Source organism: Arachis stenosperma, chromosome 4, assembly GCF_014773155.1.
Source record: "Arachis stenosperma cultivar V10309 chromosome 4, arast.V10309.gnm1.PFL2, whole genome shotgun sequence".
NCBI classification, from domain to species: Eukaryota; Viridiplantae; Streptophyta; class Magnoliopsida; order Fabales; family Fabaceae; genus Arachis; species Arachis stenosperma.
The window spans coordinates 91,060,209-91,078,900 of NC_080380.1; the positions used below are offsets into that span (position 1 = coordinate 91,060,209).

The following is an 18,692-nucleotide window of genomic DNA, read 5'->3' on the forward strand; positions in this document are numbered from 1 at the left end:
CCAGCAACATCACTTGTTTACATAATCATAATGCCACTGCAGTGTTACTGCAGTGTTACTGTTTCCTTGAAGCCCCGTGTTCGAAACTTGGATGACACACACGCTACCTATTTTCCTTGGTTCTCTTGGTACCAAAGTGAGGTTTAAACCCTTGCTTCCTCATGGTGCCGTGTTCGATTCTTGGTGAAAGCACTTGAGGAGAAATTTTTTCCTTGATTTTCCATGAAGAGCACGACATTGCCCTGCTCTCCAAGAGGGCAGGGCAGAAAATTGAGCGCTACTTTGTTTTGGGGTGAGGCTCCAGCTTCGAGCCTTGGTGAAAGCATTTTGGTTTATTTTCGCTTATTTTTGGCCCTTAAAGATGCCTTTCGTTCCTGCCTCAATTGTACGCCAAATATGGATTGCTATATATCGTTGGAAAGCTCTGAATGTCAGCTTTCCAACGCAACTGGAAGCACATCAATCGAACGTCTGTAGCTCAAGTTATAGCCCTTTGAAGTAGGCATGGTCATGCTGTGAGCGGCCAGATTTTAACTTAGCGAAAATTTGCTCCAACCTCACTTTGTTTCATCATGATTCTGCCCTGCCCTTGGCAAGGGCAGGGCAGTATGCGTGCTGGTTGCTTTCTTCTTTGATTTTGTCATGGGCCACGCTTTTAAAAGCGTGGCCTAAAGCTCCAAAGTATACCCCAACTTCAAAGTGTGTCCCAAAGCTCTTTTTTTCTCCTTTTTTTGTGCTTCTTTGCTTCTTTTTCTTCTTATTTCCTACAAGATTTATAAAATTAAAAGATCAAGGAAATCTATCATTTAAGTACAAAAGCATTCAATATTTAAGCACAAATCATCAATTTATTGTATGAAAAGCATAGAAAAATAGGTATATGATGACTTGTCATCAATTTTCAGATCTGAATTTTACACACTTTGACGGCATGAGTCTCTAAACTCCATTGTTGGGGGTGAGGAGCTCTGCAGCGTCTCAATGAATTAATGCAATTGTTTCTATTTCTCCATTCAAACGTGTGTGTGTTCCTATCTAAGATGTTCATTCGCGCTTAATTGTGAAGGAGGTGATGATCCGTGACACTCATCACCTTCCTCAATCTATGAATGTGTGCCTGACAAACACCCTCATTCTACATCAGACTGAATGAGCTTCTCTTAGATTCCTTAATCAGAATCTTCGTGGTATAAGCTAGAATTGATGGCGGCCACTCTTGAGGATCCAGAAAGTCTAAACCTTGTCTGTGGTATTCCGAGTAGGATTCAAGGATTGAATGGCTGTGACGAGCTTCAAACTCGCGATTGCTGGGCGTGATGACAAACGCAAAAGGATCAATGGATCCTATTCCAACATGATCGAGAACCAACAGCTGATTAGTCGTGCTGTGACAGAGCATCCAGATCGTTTTCACTGAAAGGATGGGAGGTAGCCACTGACAATGGTGATACCCTACATACAGCTTGCCATGGATGGAACTTTACAAACAATTGAGTTGAATATTACATTGCAGAAATTCAGAGGACAAAGCATCTCCAAAACTCCAACATATTCTCCATTAATAAAGTAACAATTATTTATTTCATGCTCTTTTATTTCTCTAATAATTTCAACTGATAATTTTTATTTATATCCTGACTAAGAATAATAAAATAAATATAGCTTGCTTCAAACCAATAATCTCCGTGGGATCGACCCTTACTCACGTAAGGTATTACTTGGACGACCCAGTGCACTTGCTGGTTAGTTGTGCGGATTGCAAAAAGTGTGATTGCAATTTCGTGCACCACAACCCAATTTTTATTTATCTAAGTTAAAATTCCATTTTCCATTATTATTTTATGTTTTATTTAGGTTGATGATCATGTGGAGTCACAAAAACAACTGCAAAAATCAAAGCAAATTCAAACAATTTTCCCTCCATACCTCTTCCCCCCAAAAAAAACCCCACCTACCTCACTTTTCAAATTCAAACACTTTTCCCTCCCAAACCCACCCAATTCCATTCGGCCACTCTCCCTCTCTTTCCCTATAAATACCCCTCTTCACTCTTTCATTTTCACACATCACAAATACTCTCCTACCTCCTTGGCCGAACCTATCTCTCCCCCCATCTCCTCTATTTTCTTCTTCTTCCCCTTCTTTCTTTCTTCTTTTGCTCGGGGATGAGAAAACCTTTTAAGTTTGGTTTGGTAAAAGCATTGCTATTTGTTTTTTCCATAACCATTTATGGCACCTAAGGCCAGAGAAACCTCTAGAAAGAGGAAAGGGAAGGCAAAAGCTTCCACCTCCGAGTTATGGGAGATGGAGAGATTCATCTCAAAGGTCTATCAAGATCACTTCTATGAAGTTGTGGCCAAGAAAAAGGTGATCCCTAAGGTCCCTTTCATGCTCAAAAGGAATGAGTATCCAGAGATCCGACATGAGATTCGAAGAAGAGGTTGGGAAGTTCTCACCAATCGCATTCAACAAGTCAGAATCTTAATGGACCAAGAGTTTAATGCAAACGTATGGATCACTAAGAACCATGATCAAAGTATGAACCCGAATCCAAATAATTGGCTTACAATGGTTAAGGAGAAATACTTAGATTTCAGTCCGAAAAATGTAAGGTTGGCGTTCAACTTGCCAATGATGCAAGAAAACGCACGCCCCTACAGTAGAAGGGTGAACTTTGATCAAAGGTTGGACCAAGTCCTCATGGACATCTGTGTGGAAGGAGCTCAATGGAAAAGAGACTTAAGTGGCAAGCCGGTTCATTTAAGAAGACCGAAACTTAAGCCTGTGGCTAGAGGATGGTTGGAGTTCATCCAACGCTCCATCATTCCTACTAGCAACCGATCCGAAGTAACTGTGGATCGGGCCATTATGATCCATAGTATCATGATTTGGGAGGAAGTGAAAGTTCATGAGATCATACCTCTAGAACTCTACAAGGTGGCTGACAAGTCCTCCACTTTGGCAAGGTTAGCCTTTCCTCATCTCATTTGTCACCTATGTAATTTAGCTGAAATTGTCATAGAGGAAGACATCCTCATTGAAGAGGACAAGCCCATCACTAAAAAGAGGATAGATCAAATAAGAGAGCCCACCCATGGACCTCAACAAGAGCATGAGAAAGTTCCTCATCAAGAAATCTCTGACATGCCTCAAGGGATGCATTTTCCTCCATACAACTATTGGGAGTAACTTAACACCTCTTTGGAAGGCTTGAGTTACAACATGGACCAACTAAGGGTGGAGCACCAAGAGCACTCCATCATTCTCCATGAGATTAGAAAAGATCAAATAGCCATGAGGGAAAAACAACAAAGGCAAGCAAGAGACATAGAGGAGCTTAGGTGTTTCATTGGATCTTCAAGAGGAACAACTAGCCGCCATCACTAAGGTGGACCCGTTTCTTGATTTCCTTGATCTTATTTTTCTATTTTTCGATTTTATGCTTTATGTGTTATCTATGTTTGTGTCTTCATTACATGATCATTAGTGTCTAGTATCTATGTCTTAAAGCTATGAACAATTCCATGAATCCTTCACCTTTCTTAAATGAAAATGTGCCTAATTACAAAAGAACAATAAGTACTTGAATTTTAAATTTTATCTTGAAATTAGTTTAACTATTTTGATGTGGTGGCAATACTTTTTGTTTTCTGAATGAATGCTTGAACAGTGCATATTTTTTATAGTCAAATTTATGAATGTTAAAATTGTTGGCTCTTGAAAGAATAATGAACAAAGAGAAATGTTATTGATAATCTGAAAAATCATGAAATTGATTCTTGAACCAAGAAAAAGCAGTGAAAAAAATGGCTAAAATTAAAAGAAAAAGAAAAGCAAGCAGAAAAAGCCAATAGCCCTTTAAACAAAAAGGCAAGGGTAAAAAGGATCCAAGGCTTTGAGCATTAATGGATAGGAGGGCCCTAGGAAATAAAATCCTGGCCTAAGCAGTTAAATCAAGCTGTCCCTAACCATGTGCTTGTGTCATGAAGGTCCAAGTGAAAAGCTTGAGACTGAGTGGTTAAAGTCGTGATCCAAAGAAGAAAGAGTGTGCTTAAGAACTCTGGACACCTCTAACTGGGGACTTTAGCAAAGCTGAGTCACAATCTGAAAAGGTTCACCCAGTTATCTGTTTGTGGCATTTATGTATCCGGTGGTAATACTGGAAATCAAAGTGTTTAGGGCCACGGCCAAGACTCATAAAGTAGCTGTGTTCAAGAATCAACATACTAAACTAGGAGAATCAATAACACTATCTATTTTCTGAGTTCCTATAGATGCCAATCATTCTGAATTTCAAAGGATAAAGTGAGATGCCAAAACTGTTCAGAAGCAAAAAGCTACTAGCCCTGCATATCTAATTGAGACTAAGTTTCACTGATATTGTGAGATTCATTGTATATTCTCTTCTTTTTATTATATTTTGTTTTCAGTTGCTTGGGGACAAGCAACAATTTAAGTTTGGTGTTGTGATGAGCTGATAATTTATACGCTTTTTGGCATTGTTTTTAGGTAGTTTTTAGTAGGATCTAGCTACTTTTTAGTATATTTTTATTAGTTTTTAAGCAAAATTCACATTTCTGGACTTTACTATTATTTTGTGTGTTTTTCTGTGATTCCAGGTATTTTCTTGCTAAAATTGAGGGACCTGAGCAAAAATCTGATTCAGAGGCTGAAAAAGGACTGCGGATGTTGTTTGATTCGGACCTGCCTGCACTCAAAATGGATTTTTTGGAGCTACAGAAGCCCAATTGGCATGCTCTCAATTGCGTTGGAAAGTAGACATCATAGGATTTCCAGCAATATATAATAGTCCATACTTTGTCTGAGTTTTGACGATGCAAACTGGCATTCAAACGCCAACTTCCTGCCCTATTCTAGCGTTAAACGCCAGAAATAGGATAAAAGATGGAGTTAAACGCCCAAACTGGCATAAAAGCTGGCGTTTAACTCCAAGAAAAGTCTCTACACATGAAAGCTTCATTGCTCAGCCCAAGCACACACTAAGTGGGCCTGAAAGTGGATTTCTGCATCATTTACTTATTTCTGTAAACCCTAGTAACTAGTCTATTATAAATAGGACCTTTTACTATTGTATTTTCATCTTTGGATTATCCTTAGATCATCTTTGATCAGTTTTATGCTATCTTTGACTTTTTTGGGGGCTGGCCATTCGGCCATGCCTAGACCTTGTTCTTATGTATTTTCAACGGTGGAATTTCTACACACCATAGATTAAAGTGTGGAGCTCTGCTGTTGCTCGAGTATTAATGCAAAGTACTATTGTTCTTCTATTCAATTCAAGCTATTCTTGCTCTAAGATATTCATTCACGCACAAGAACATGATGAATGTGATGATTATGTGACACTCATCACCATTCTCAATTTATGAACGCGTGCCTGACAACTACTTTCGTTCTACCTGAAAACAAGCTTGAATGTATATCTCTTGGATTCCTGGTTCAAGACGCATGCTTGCCTCTCCTGACAACAGAGCCTTCCATTCCGTGAGATCAAAGTCTTTGTGGTATAAGCTAGAATCAATTGGCAGCATTCTTGAGATCCAAAAAGTCTAAACCTTGTTTGTGGTATTCCGAGTAGGATCTGGGATGGGATGACTGTGACGAGCTTCAAACTCATGACTGTTGGGTGTAGTGACAGACGTAAAAGGATCACAGGATCCTATTTCAACATAAGTGAGAACCGACAGATGATTAGCCCTACGTAACCCGTAGTTGGACCATTTTCACTGAGAGGACGGACGGTAGCCATTGACAACGGTGATCCCCCAACATACAGCTTGCCATGGAAAGGAGTATGAATGATTGAATGAAGGCAGTAGGAAAGCAGAGATTCAGAAGGAATAACGCATCTCCATACGCTTATCTGAAATTTCCACCAATGAATTACATAAGTATCTCTATCTTTATTTTATGTTTATTTATCTTTTAATTATCAAAGCTTCATAACCATTCGAATCCGCCTGACTGAGATTTACAAGATGACCATAGCTTGCTTCAAGCCGACAATCTCCGTGGGATCAACCCTTACTCACGTAAGGTATTACTTGGACGACCCAGTGCACTTGCTGGTTAGTTCTGTGGAATTGTGAGAAAAGTGTTGAGATTACGATCGTGTGTACCAAGTTTTTGGCGCCGCTATCAGAGATCACAATTTCGTGCACCACAACACCAAACTTAGTGTGACACTTTCATTTTAGAATGAAGCAAGTACCCAGTGAAGAATGAAAATCAAAATTTTGCATAGCAACACCAAACTTAGAATGCAATCATATGCTAAATTATTGAAAATAAACAAAGCAAAGAAAGGAAATGTTACCTACGGTTGGGTTGCCTCCCAACAAGCGATCTTTTAATTTCATTAGCTTGACATGTTGTTCTCAACTTTCTTTCTCTTCTTCCAGTTTGTTTAGAGGAATGACCTCAAGAGGAAAGATGAGCCAGTTGATGTCCTATGTTTTGAGTGCCTCTCAGCAAGCTTTCTTTTATTGTTAGCTTGAGTAAACTTGCTTGTTGGGGTAAGGGTGGGATGGCTTTTGGTTGACCTCTTTTTCATAGATAATATCCTTCTTTTCTTGGTCCCCATCCTCTCTTTGGTGCTTTTGTTAGTTGCCTTCACTTCTTTGATATCAAGACTTGGGTGTTGTAGAATGGTTGGAGTGTCTTCTTCATCAAGAACTTCTTGAATTGGTGGTTCAATGAACTCACTCTTTATGCAACTCTCTATTTCATTGGAGTGTGGACTCCCTTGATTGACTTCGTCCCTTTCTTCTACATGATGTTGCATTGAGTCTTTTGGGAGTGAGTTTGCATGTTCCATTATCACCTTTAGTAGCCTCTGTGGGTATGGAGCCCTAGGCTTATATACTCTCACAACCTCCTCCTTCTTTATTGGAGTCTCACTTGGTTTGGGTGCCTCTTTTTCTTGTTTTTCTAATTCCTCCTTCATTTGGTCTAAATGCATTCCAATATTATTGAGAAAGATTTTATGTTCTTTAAAAGAATTCCTAGACCATTGGGGGAAAGCCTCTATACGTTCCATACACTTTTCTTCCTTTTCCATAATGATTTTTATATTCTCTCCAAGTCTTTTAAGGAGGGCTTCAATCTTGGAGAAACCTTGGGTGTATAAGGAAGGTTGTGTAGGTTGTGTTGATTGGTTAGAGTAGTAGGCTTGTGCTTGTCTCTCTACCTCAGCTAACCTTGCCATTGCGGCTTCTAATACATTTTGAGAATGGTTGCTGTGTGGTTGTTGGTTGGAGTGGTAAAGGCTTTGTGGGTGATGGAATGAATTGTATGGATTTGGGAAGGACTTTTATGCTGAGGCATGCTCATGTAAAACTAGGAGGTGAGGTTGGATAATTAAGAGGTGCTGGCTCTTGATGAATAGGGTATGAATGAGTGAAATCTCTTTAATTTTGATCTTTCCAGCCACAATATGAGTAGTGATTACACCCATCAAAATATGGACCATTTTGTGGCCCTGGGAAGCTCCCCATTTCATGTTCTTGATACTCCCACCCACCATGAACTTAATAACGTGAATCATTTTGTGGTGGTGGAAGGTTTCCCATAAATTCTGATTGACCAAAATATGATGGACCCTCCATTCTTTCTTGTAAAAAGCTCTGTTTCAAACAATAATCACCAAAAGAAATTGGACTCCCCATGGTCATAAATGAGGAATTCTTAGTGAGGCAATATCACAAACACCTTAGTAGCAAGAGAAAATTAAAAGAAATTAAATGACAAAACAAAAAAAAAGAAAAAAATGTCTAATATAGGTAATGAACCAACGGGTAGTTTGTTAATCACAATTAATCCCCGGCAACGGCGCCATAAAACTTGATGACCGAAATTCACTACCCACATATAATGAATCCGTTCTTTGGCAAGCGCACCAAATTGTCGTTAAGTAATAACCCACTAGGAGTGGGATCGTATCCACAGAGATTAATTGGATTAAGCAAGCAATAGTTGATTAATTATTCTAGTTAGACGATTCAATTTTGAGTGGTAATCAACGAGGAATTGTAAATAACATGAAAGTAATGGAAAGAAAATAAAGTGCAAGAAAGTAAATGGCAAAGAAAGTAAAGTGCTGAAAATGTAAAGTGCAAAAAAGTAAATGACTATAAAGTAAATAAAAGAAAGATAAAATAAACAATGGGATCAAGAGATATTGCATTCTCCGAATTAATTGATTTCATCTCATCTTCAATCATGCAACTCATTAACCTCTTGGCAATCATGATTGATTGAGCCCTAATTCCTTGGTGACTCAATCTCTCAAATGTTGATCAATAGCCAATTCCTTGGTCTAATTGCTCCTGAGAAGATATGAAGAATGGTCCCTGATTATACCACACATCATCATAGGTCCAAGTAGAGGGAGGATTATATGTCACCATATCCAAACATCAAAACCCAGATCCTCCTCAAGTGTGAGAAAGAATTTCAAGCATGGTTTTATGTTTCCGCTTCGAAAGTTCCCATAAAACCCAATTGCATTCAATCTCTTTCCCAAGATAATTGAATTCTAGAATGAAGAATGAAATCCCTTCTAGTAAATCAAAGAGAGATGAAGAGAAGAATAAGAATAAAAACAATCAATCCATTGAAAAACAATAGAGCTCTCTTTCCCAATGGAAAGAATTAGTAATTCATAACTAAAATATTTACGAGTAAGAAAATGGAAGAGGAGAAGAGAATGGTGGGAAGGAGGGTCCAAAGACCCACTCCTCCAAATATGTCCAGCCTAATAGATATCTCTCTAATTCTATGAAACTAAGGCCTTTATATAGGGTCTCCTAAATTACAAACTTAAATGAAATTAAAAGCAAATTACAATGAAACGAAAAGAAACTATTCTAGATGCTTCTTGTGGCCTTGATTGATTGACAATTGTGGCTTGAATGGGAGTTGGAGTGGGCTTGGTTGAAGGTTGGGGGGCTGCAGGAAGAAGTTGGCGTATGGTTCCAAGTGCCACTCCTAGTTGATTTTCCCCTTTGGAATATGACCCACTTTGAAACGTTGAAAGTATGGAGTTGTTTGGGCCCCAAATTGAATGTCCACTATGAAGTATTATATATTGTTTGAAATCCTTGTATGTTAGCTTTCCAACGCCTTTGAAATCAACTCATTTGGACCTCTGTAGCTCAAGTTATGCCCATTTGAAGGTGACTATGTCAGTCTGTCAGGTAGCCCGGCGTGCCACGCCCACTTCTGGTGTGCCATGCCCCATGTGTTGTGAAACTGGCGTGCCACACCCAAACCTGGCATGCCACACCTTCAATGATGTATCAAAATCTCCTCTCTGCCTATTTTAATTGGCGTGCCATGCCCAAGACTCCAAGTGGCACGCCCATTGTATGAAAGGGGATGGCGTGCCACGCTTTCGATATCAAGTGGCCTGCTCAGGTTTTGCAACGCTAAAATAATGGCCTTTTCACCTTGGGTTTTAACGTTCACCCTAAATTATTATATCTCGTTGGAACGCTCTTGATGTCAGCTTTCCAACGCCACCAAGATCACCTCATTTGGATTTCTACAACGCAAGTTATGTTCCTTTGAAGATAAAGAGGTCAGGCTGGTAACTCTGCAGTGACGTGTTTTTCTTCTTGTATTTTCGGGGCCAATATCTTCCTCAATTCCAGTGTCCATTATAAAGTGTTACATATAGTTTGAAAGCTTTGGATGTCTACTTTTTAATAGCACTAGAATCACTTCATTTGGATTTATGTAGCTCAAGATATCTTTATTTGAATGAGAGGAGATCAGGCTGGCATATGCCCCAGCGTGTCACGCCCACTTCTTGGCGTGCCACGCCCATAGTGGGGCTCAAAATAACTCCTCTGGAACTTAAGCCTGGCGTGCCATGCCCATAGCACCAAGTGGTACGCCTTCTTTGAGACTTGGCTTCACAATCTTGGCGTGCCACGCCTATAGCACTAAGTGGCATGCCCATGTAAAATTCTTCAACCTTCTTTGCTGGAATGTTGGCCTGGCGTGCCACGCACAGAGCTTCAACTGGCACGTCCATTGTTGAGAATTAGTTCAAAAGCTTGGCGTGCCACGCCCAAAGCTTCAAGTGGCACGCCCAACTTCGCACACTGATAAACCCCGATTTTGTAGTTTATCTTGTGCTTATTTTGGGGGTTTTATCAATATTTCTCACACTTATTCACAAGAAATGCATGGTTTTGTGTTCACTTCCCAATATTGCTCCATTGTAGAAAACATGCTTGTTTTACCTTAGAATTGCTATATTTTGATTCTGTTTATTGCCATTCGATGCCGTGACGTATTTGTTTAGTGATTAAAGAATTAGTAGGGTAAGAATGGCCTAGAAAGGAGAAGGAAAGCATGCACAAGAGGAAGGAACATGAAGAATTGGATTTTGGGAACTGCAGCATCGGTGCTCACGCGCAAATCACATGCACGCGTGGATGAGGATAGCTGGAAGCAGCGCGCAAGGATGGACGCATCCGCGCAGGCCAAAGAATTTCAACCGATGCGAACGCGCAACTGGCGCGCTAGCGTGGATCTCAGAAGCAATCGGCGCGAGCGCACGCATGACGCGCACGCGCGGGAAGCTGCACGTGACCTCATTAAAAGAAATCGTGCCTGGCGATTTCTGAGGCTCAATGGGCCCAAATTCAGGCTGCTTCTGCATGGAAAAGACCCAAGGATGCTAGAGAGAAAGGGGGGATCAATCATTTTGCACTAAGACACAATTTTTCTAATTTTTTTTAGGTTATTTGTTCTCTAGAGGAAGAAACCCTTGTTCTTCTCTAGATCTAGCTTTGATTTGATCTTCCATGTTAATTCTGAATTGGATTTTGTTAATCGCTACCTTTGGTTGTTTAATCTGAATTTCTTAGTATATTTTCACTCATATCTTGTGTTAGTTTATGACTTTTGTCAATTGTTACTTTATACCCAATTCATGAATGTTATGAATCTTGACTTGTTGATGTTTGATTGATGATTTCTATGCTACATTGTGTTGCTTGAGCTATTTTAAGTTGATAATTGTTAGTGGGTAATTGTTAATTTCAATTCAATTACAAGTCGAACATGTCTTTTGTTAATGCTTACCAAGTGTTTGATGAATTGTTTACTTTGATTATGGAGTAGTTCTTTTTACTCTTGGCTTAGGCCAAGGGAATTGGGTAAACTTGAGTTATTGGGTCTAATGGATTTGATTATTTGAGAGTCCTTAGTGGTCAATTTGATACTCATTAACACTATCCCACTACTAGGTTAATTAGTAGTGAGGTGAGGCCTTATGGGTTGATGTTGACCAAACCATTTGACGTACTTCAAGTTTGGAAGTAGACTTAATGAGTTCGGCTCCTCATAATTGTCAAGATACGGTTGTTAGACAAGGATAGTGACCCCAATTCCCATGCCTAACCGAGAGTTACTTTTATCATTCATATTTGAAAACCAATTTCTCAATTGTCTTGTTTTGCTTAATTGTAGCTATTATTTAGTTAAGAGTAGAATTAGATTGAATATTGTTTCCTTAATTTGAAATCATTCACATCTTGCTCATTGTTTGGATTAGTTCCTTACATTTCCAATTGCTTGTTTGTTAAGATTCTCAATTTACTTTCTTGTCAATGAATCACAACCCCAGATTTCTAACTAATGTTGAAGCACATGTTTGCCCATTCTTCGTGAGACGACCCGAGATTTAAATACTTTGGTTATTTTCATTGGGGTTAAACTTGTGACAACCAATTCCACTCTAAATTTGATCTGCGAGAATTGTTGTTGGTAGAGCTATAGTTGCAACGCAACTTTCATTGAGAAAATCTCTTCCAATACGGTTCCTGCATGCCTATCAAATTTTTGGCGCCGTTGTCGGGGAATGGTTGCAACATATGCCTTAACATTGGTTGTGTGAATATGTGAATAGTGTAGATAGCTTTTTTGTTTTGTTTGTTTTGAATACTTAATTATAGTTTAGCTTCTTTTATTTTTGTGCTATGACTCTCAAGTGTGATGACTCGGTCCCAACCGAATTCTAGCTTAGCCAATTTTGATCATGAAATAGAAAGGACTTTGTTACACACTCGGCAAGCTAGGCGATGGTTGGACTATACGCCTAGTACTTCGGTCTCTTTTGAGGAACATACCGAATCACTAGACGGTACCGAGAGTGACTTGGAGTCCTCTACTTCCTATTCTTCTGTTGGCATTACTAATACATCTTTGCATTCTACAGGTGAACCACACATGGCGGAGCCACGCCGGATCACTTTACATGAGCAAAGAGCTCTGGATATTGTGCTTCAACCATTGCAAGCAAGGTATCCCAACCTTGATCCGAACTTTGAATTGAAGAGTAGCTTGATAAATCTACTACCTAAGTATCATGGGTTGCCAGGTCAAGAGCTCATCCGACATCTAAAGGATTTTCAAGTTACTTGTTCTACTACTAAAAGGCATGGAGCCGATGAGGTGGCTATCATGGTCTTTGCTTTCCCTTTCTCCCTTGAAGCGCAAGCAAAGACATGGTTTTATTCGCTACCAGATGAGATTGCTACCAATTGGGATTTCTTGAGAAGAGAGTTCTTAAACAAATTCTTTCCACCAGAGAAGACCGACTATATCCGGAAAGAGATTTTGGGCATAATTGGTGCGCGAAATTGTGAACAATACTTTTTCACAACTCTCATAATCCCCGGTAATGGCTCCAAGAACTTGGTAGCTCAATACCATGGCATTACACAACTTCGCACAACTAACCAGCAAGTGCACTGGGTCGTCCAAGTAATACCTTACGTGAGTAAGGGTCGATCCCACGGAGATTGTTAGCATTGAAGCAAGCTATGGTCATCTTGTAAATCTTAGTCAGGCAAACTCAAATGTATATGATGATGAACGAAAATAATATAGAAGGTAAGGATAGTGATACTTATGTATATCATTGGTGTAAGAGCTTCAGACAAGCGTATGAAGATGCCTTCCCTTCCGTCTCTCTGCTTTCCTACTGCCTTCATCCAATCCTTTCTTACTCCTTTCCATGGCAAGCTCGTGTAGGGTTTCACTGTTGTCAGCAGCTACCTCCCATCCGCGCAGTGAAAGCTAATGCACGCACTCTGTCACAGTGCTTCCAATCACCGGTTTGGTTCCCTCCCCTACCGGAATAGAATCACTCTTTTGCGTCTGTCACTAACGCCCAGTAGGTTACAGGTTTGAAGCACGTCACAGTCATTCAATCATTGAATCCTACTCAGAATACCACAGACAAGGTTAGACCTTCCGGATTCTCTTGAATGCTGCCATCAGTTCTTGCCTATACCACGAAGACTCTGATCTCACGGAATGGTTGGCTCGTTTGTCAGGCGAGCACTCGGTTGTCAGGCGATCAACCATGCATCGTGCAATCAGAAATCCAAGAGATATTCACTAAGCCTCAGATGCTTGTAGAACAAGAATGGTTGTCAGTCACCTTGTTCATGGGTGAGAATGGTGATGGGCGTCAATCATCACCTTCATCATGTTGAAGAACAAGTGATATCTTGGATAAAGAACAAGCGGAATTGAATGGAAGAACAATAGTAATTGCATTAATACTCGAGGTACAGCAGAGCTCCACACCTTAATCTATGGTGTGTAGAAACTCCACCGTTGAAAATACATAAGCACAGGGTCTAGGCATGGCCGAATGGCCAGCCTCCCAAAGGTCTAAGATAGCATAAAACAGAGATAGCTACCAAAAGTCCTAGATGTTCCTATACAATAGTAAAAGGTCCTACTTATAGAAAACTAGTACATAGATGAGTAAATGACATAAAAATCCACTTCCGGGCCCACTTGGTGTGTGTTTGGGCTGAGCAATGAAGAAATTTCGTGTAGAGACTCTCCTTGGAGTTAAACGCCAGCTTTAGTGCCAGTTTGGGCGTTTAACTCCCAATTAGGTGCCAGTTCCGGCGTTTAACGCTGGAATTTCTTGAGGTGACTTTGAACGCCGGTTTGGGCCATCAAATCTTGGGCAAAGTATGGACTATTATATATTGCTGGAAAGCCCAGGATGTCTACTTTCCAACGCCGTTGAGAGCGCGCCAATTGGGCTTCTGTAGCTCCAGAAAATCCACTTCGAGTGCAGGGAGGTCAGAATCCAACAGCATCTGCAGTCCTTTTGAGTCTCTAGATCAGATTTTTGCTCAGGTCCCTCAATTTCAGCCAGAAAATACCTGAAATCACAGAAAAACACACAAACTCATAGTAAAGTCCAGAAAAGTGAATTTTAATTAAAAACTAATAAAAATATACTAAAACTAACTAGATCATACTAAAAATATACTAAAAACAATGCCAAAAAGTGTACAAATTATCCGCTCATCACAACACCAAACTTAAATTGTTGCTTGTCCCCAAGCAACTGAAAATCAAATAAGATAAAAGAAGAGAATATGCAATGAACTCCAAAAACATCTATGAAGATCAGTATTAATTAGATGAGCGGGGCTTTTAACTTTTTGTCTCTGAATAGTTTTGGCATCTCACTCTATCCCTTGTAATTCAGAATGATTGGCTTCTTTAGGAACTCAGAATCCAGATAGTGTTAATGATTCTCCTAGTAAAGTATGATGATTCTTGAACATAGCTATTTATTGAGTCTTGGCTGTGGCCCAAAGCACTCTGTCTTCCAGTATTACCACCGGATACATACATGCCACAGACACATAATTGGGTGAACCTTTTCAGATTGTGACTCAGCTTTGCTAAAGTCCCCAATTAGAGGTGTCCAGGGTTCTTAAGCACACTCTTATTGCCTTGGATCACAACTTTATTTCTTTCTTTTTCTTTCTTTTTTCTCTTTCTATTTTTTTTTCGTTTTTCTCCTTCTTTTTTCCTTTTTTTTTTGTATTCACTGCTTTTTCTTGCTTCAAGAATCATTTTTATGATTTTTCAGATCCTCAGTAACATGTCTCCTTTTTCATCATTCTTTCAAGAGCCAACAATTTTAACATTCATGAACCACAAATTCAAAAGACATATGCACTGTTTAAGCATACATTCAGAAAACAAAAAGTATTGTCACCACATCAAACTAATTAAGCTAGTTTTAAAGATGAATTTGAAATCCTGTACTTCTTGTTCTTTTGTGATAAAAACAGTTTTCATTTAAGAAAGGTGATGGATTCATATTCATAGCTTTAAGGCATAGACACTAAGACACTAATGATCATAAGACACAAACATGGATAAACATAAAGCACTAAAATTCGAAAAACAGAAAAATAAAGAACAAGGAGATTAAAGAACGGGTCCACCTTAGTGATGTCGGCTCTTTCTTTCTCTTGAAGATCCTATGGAGTGCTTGAGCTCCTCAATGTCTCTTCCTTGTCTTTGTTGCTCCTCCCTCATGATCCTTTGATCTTTTCCAATTTCATGGAGGAGGATGGCATGTTTTTGGTGCTCCACCCTTAGTTGTCCCATGTTGGAACTTAATTCTCCTAGGGAGGTGTTCAGTTGCTCCCAATAGTCTTGTGGAGGAAAGTGCATCCCTTGAGGTATCTCAGGGATTTCTTGATGAGAGGGGTCTCTTGTTTGCTCCATCTTCTTCTTAGTGATGGGCTTGTGGTCATGCCTTCTCAGTTGAACCGGCTTTGGATGCCATAAATGGTTATGGAAAAACAAAAAGCAATGCTTTTACCACACCAAACTTAAAAGGTTTGCTCGTCCTCGAGCAAAAGAAGAAAGAAGGGAGGAGAAGAAGAAGAAAATGTAGGAAGAAGGGAATGGCTTTGTGTTCGGCCATGTATGGGGGAAGAAGTGGTGTTTAGGGTATGAGTGGTGAAGAGAAAGATGGGTTTTGATGGGTGAAGGATTTTGGGGAAGAGGTATTGAGGTGATTGGTGAATGGGTGAAGAAGAAAGAGAGTGATGGTGGGGTCCTGTGGGGTCCACAGATCCTGTGGTGTCAAGGAAAAGTCATCCCTGCACCAAATGTTGCTCAAAATCACGTTTTGAGGTATTTCTGGCGTTAAACGCCGGGCTGATGCCCATTCCTGGCGTTTAACGCCAGGTTGTTGCCCTTTACTGGCGTTTAACGCCAGTCTGGTGCCCCTTTCTGGCGTTAAACGCCCAGAATGGTGCCAGACTGGGCGTTAAACGCCCAACAGCTAGCATTACTGGCGTTTGAACGCCAGCTTCTTCTCCTCCAGGGTGTGCTGTTTTTCTTTCTGTTTTTCATTCTGTTTTTGCTTTTTTCATTGTTTTTGTGACTTCTTATGATCATCAACCTACAAAAAATAAAATAACAAAAGAAAATAGTTAGCTATAAAACATTGGGTTGCCTCCCAACAAGCGCTTCTTTAATGTCATTAGCTTGACAGAGGACTCTCATGGAGCCTCAGAAATACTCAGAACCGTGTTGGAACCTCCCAACACCAAACTTAGAGTTTGAATGTGGGGGTTCAACACCAAACTTAGAGTTTGGTTGTGGCCTCCCAACACCAAACTTAGAGTTTGACTGTGGGGGCTCTGCTTGGCTCTGTTTTGAGAGAAGCTCTTCATGCTTCCTCTCCATGATGATAGAGGGATGTCCTTGGGCCTTAAACACCAAGGATTCTTCATTCACTTGAATGATCAACTCTCCTCTATCAACATCAATCACAGCCTTTGCTGTGGCTAGGAAGGGTCTGCCAAGGATGATGGATTCATCCATGCACTTCCCAGTCTCTAGGACTATGAAATCAGTAGGGATGTAATGGTCTTCAATCTTCACCAAAACATTCTCTACAAGTCCATGAGCTTGTTTTCTTGAATTGTCTGCCATCTCTAATGAATTCTTGCAGCTTGCACCTCAAAGATCCCTAATTTCTCCATTACAGAGAGGGGCATGAGGTTTACACTTGACCCTAAGTCACACAAGGCCTTTTTGAAGGTCATGGTGCCTATGGTACAAGGTATAGAAAACTTCCCAGGATCTTGCCTCTTTAGAGGCAGTTTCTGCCTAGACAAGTCATCCAGTTCTTTGGTGAGCAAAGGTGGTTCTTCCTCCCAAGTCTCATTTCCAAATAACTTGTCATTTAGCTTCATGATTGCTCCAAGGTATTTAGCAACTTGCTCTTCAGTGACATACTCATCCTCTTCAGAGGAAGAATACTCATCAGAGCTCATGAATGGCAGAAGTAAGTCCAATGGAATCTCTATGGTCTCATTTCGAGCCTCAGATTCCCATGGTTCCTCATTGAGGAACTCAAAGGAGATTGGTACACGCCCACTGAGGTCTTCCTCAGTGGCGTCCTCCTCCTCTCTTTCCTATCCATATTCGGCCATGTTTATGGCTTTGCACTCTCCTTTTGGATTTTCTTCTGTATTACTTGGAAGAGTACTAGGAGGGAGTTCAGTAATTTTCTTGCTCAGCTGTCCCACTTGTCCTTCCAAATTTCTGATGGAGGACCTTGTTTCATTCATGAAACTTTGAGTGGTCTTTATTAGATCAGAGACCATTGTTGCTAAGTCAGAAGTATTCTGCTTAGAACTCTCTGTCTGTTGCTGAGAAGATGATGGAAAAGGCTTGCTATTGCTAAACCTGTTTCTTCCACCATTATTGTTATTGAAACCTTGTTGAGGTCTCTCTTGATTCTTCCATGAGAAATTTGGGTGATTTCTCCATGAAGAATTATAGGTGTTTCCATAGGGTTCTCCTAGGTAATTCACCTCTTCCATTGAAGGGTTCTCAGGATCATAAGCTTCTTCCTCAGATGAAGCATCCTTAGTACTGTTTGGTGCATTTTGCATTCCAGACAGACTTTGAGAAATCAAATTGACTTGTTGAGTCAATATCTTGTTCTGAGCCAGTATGGCATTCAGAGTGTCAATCTCAAGAACTCCTTTCTTCTGACTAGTCCCATTGTTCACAGGATTCCTTTCAGAAGTGTACATGAATTGGTTATTTGCAACCATTTTAATTAGTTCCTGAGCTTCTGCAGGCGTCTTCTTCAGATGAAGAGATCCTCCAGCAGAGCTATCCAAAGACATCTTGGATAGTTCAGAGAGACCATCATAGAAAATACCTATGATGCTCCATTCAGAAAGCATGTCTGAAGGACATCTTCTGATTAATTGTTTGTATCTTTCCCAAGCTTCATAGAGGGATTCTCCATCCTTCTGTCTGAAGGTTTGGACTTCCACTCTAAGCTTACTCCATCTTTGTGGTGGAAAGAACTTTGCCAAGAAGGCATTGACTAGCTTTTCCCAAGAGTCCAGGCTATCTTTAGGTTGTGAGTCCAACCATATTCTAGCTCTGTCTCTTACAGCAAAAGGGAATAGCATCAGTCTGTAGACCTCAGGGTCAACCCCATTAGTCTTGACTGTGTTACAGATTTGCAAGAACTCAGCTAAAAACTGATGAGGATCTTCCATTGGAAGTCCATGGAACTTGCAATTCTGTTGCATTAGAGAAACTAATTGAGGCTTAAGCTCAAAGTTGTTTGCTCTAATGGCAGGGATAGAGAAGCTTCTCCCATAGAAGTTGGGAGTAGGTGCAGTAAAGTCACCCAGCACCTTCCTTGCATTGTTGGCATTGTTGTTGTTTCCGGCTGCCATGTGTTCTTCTTCTTTGAAGAATTCGGTCAGGTCCTCTAAAGAGAGTTGTGTTTTGGCTTCTCTTAGCTTTCTCTTCAAGGTCCTTTCAGGTTCAGGGTC

The 18,692-nt window shown here is 40.2% G+C and overlaps 1 non-coding gene across 1 annotated transcript; it reads left to right on the forward strand.

The window, feature by feature from the left end:
* Positions 1 to 18,080: 18,080 nt before the first annotated feature.
* Positions 18,081 to 18,188, forward strand: LOC130978046 (small nucleolar RNA R71). Its single transcript, XR_009085710.1, has one exon. It is a non-coding gene; the product is annotated as a small nucleolar RNA R71 (small nucleolar RNA).
* The last annotated feature ends 504 nt before the right edge of the window (positions 18,189 to 18,692 follow it).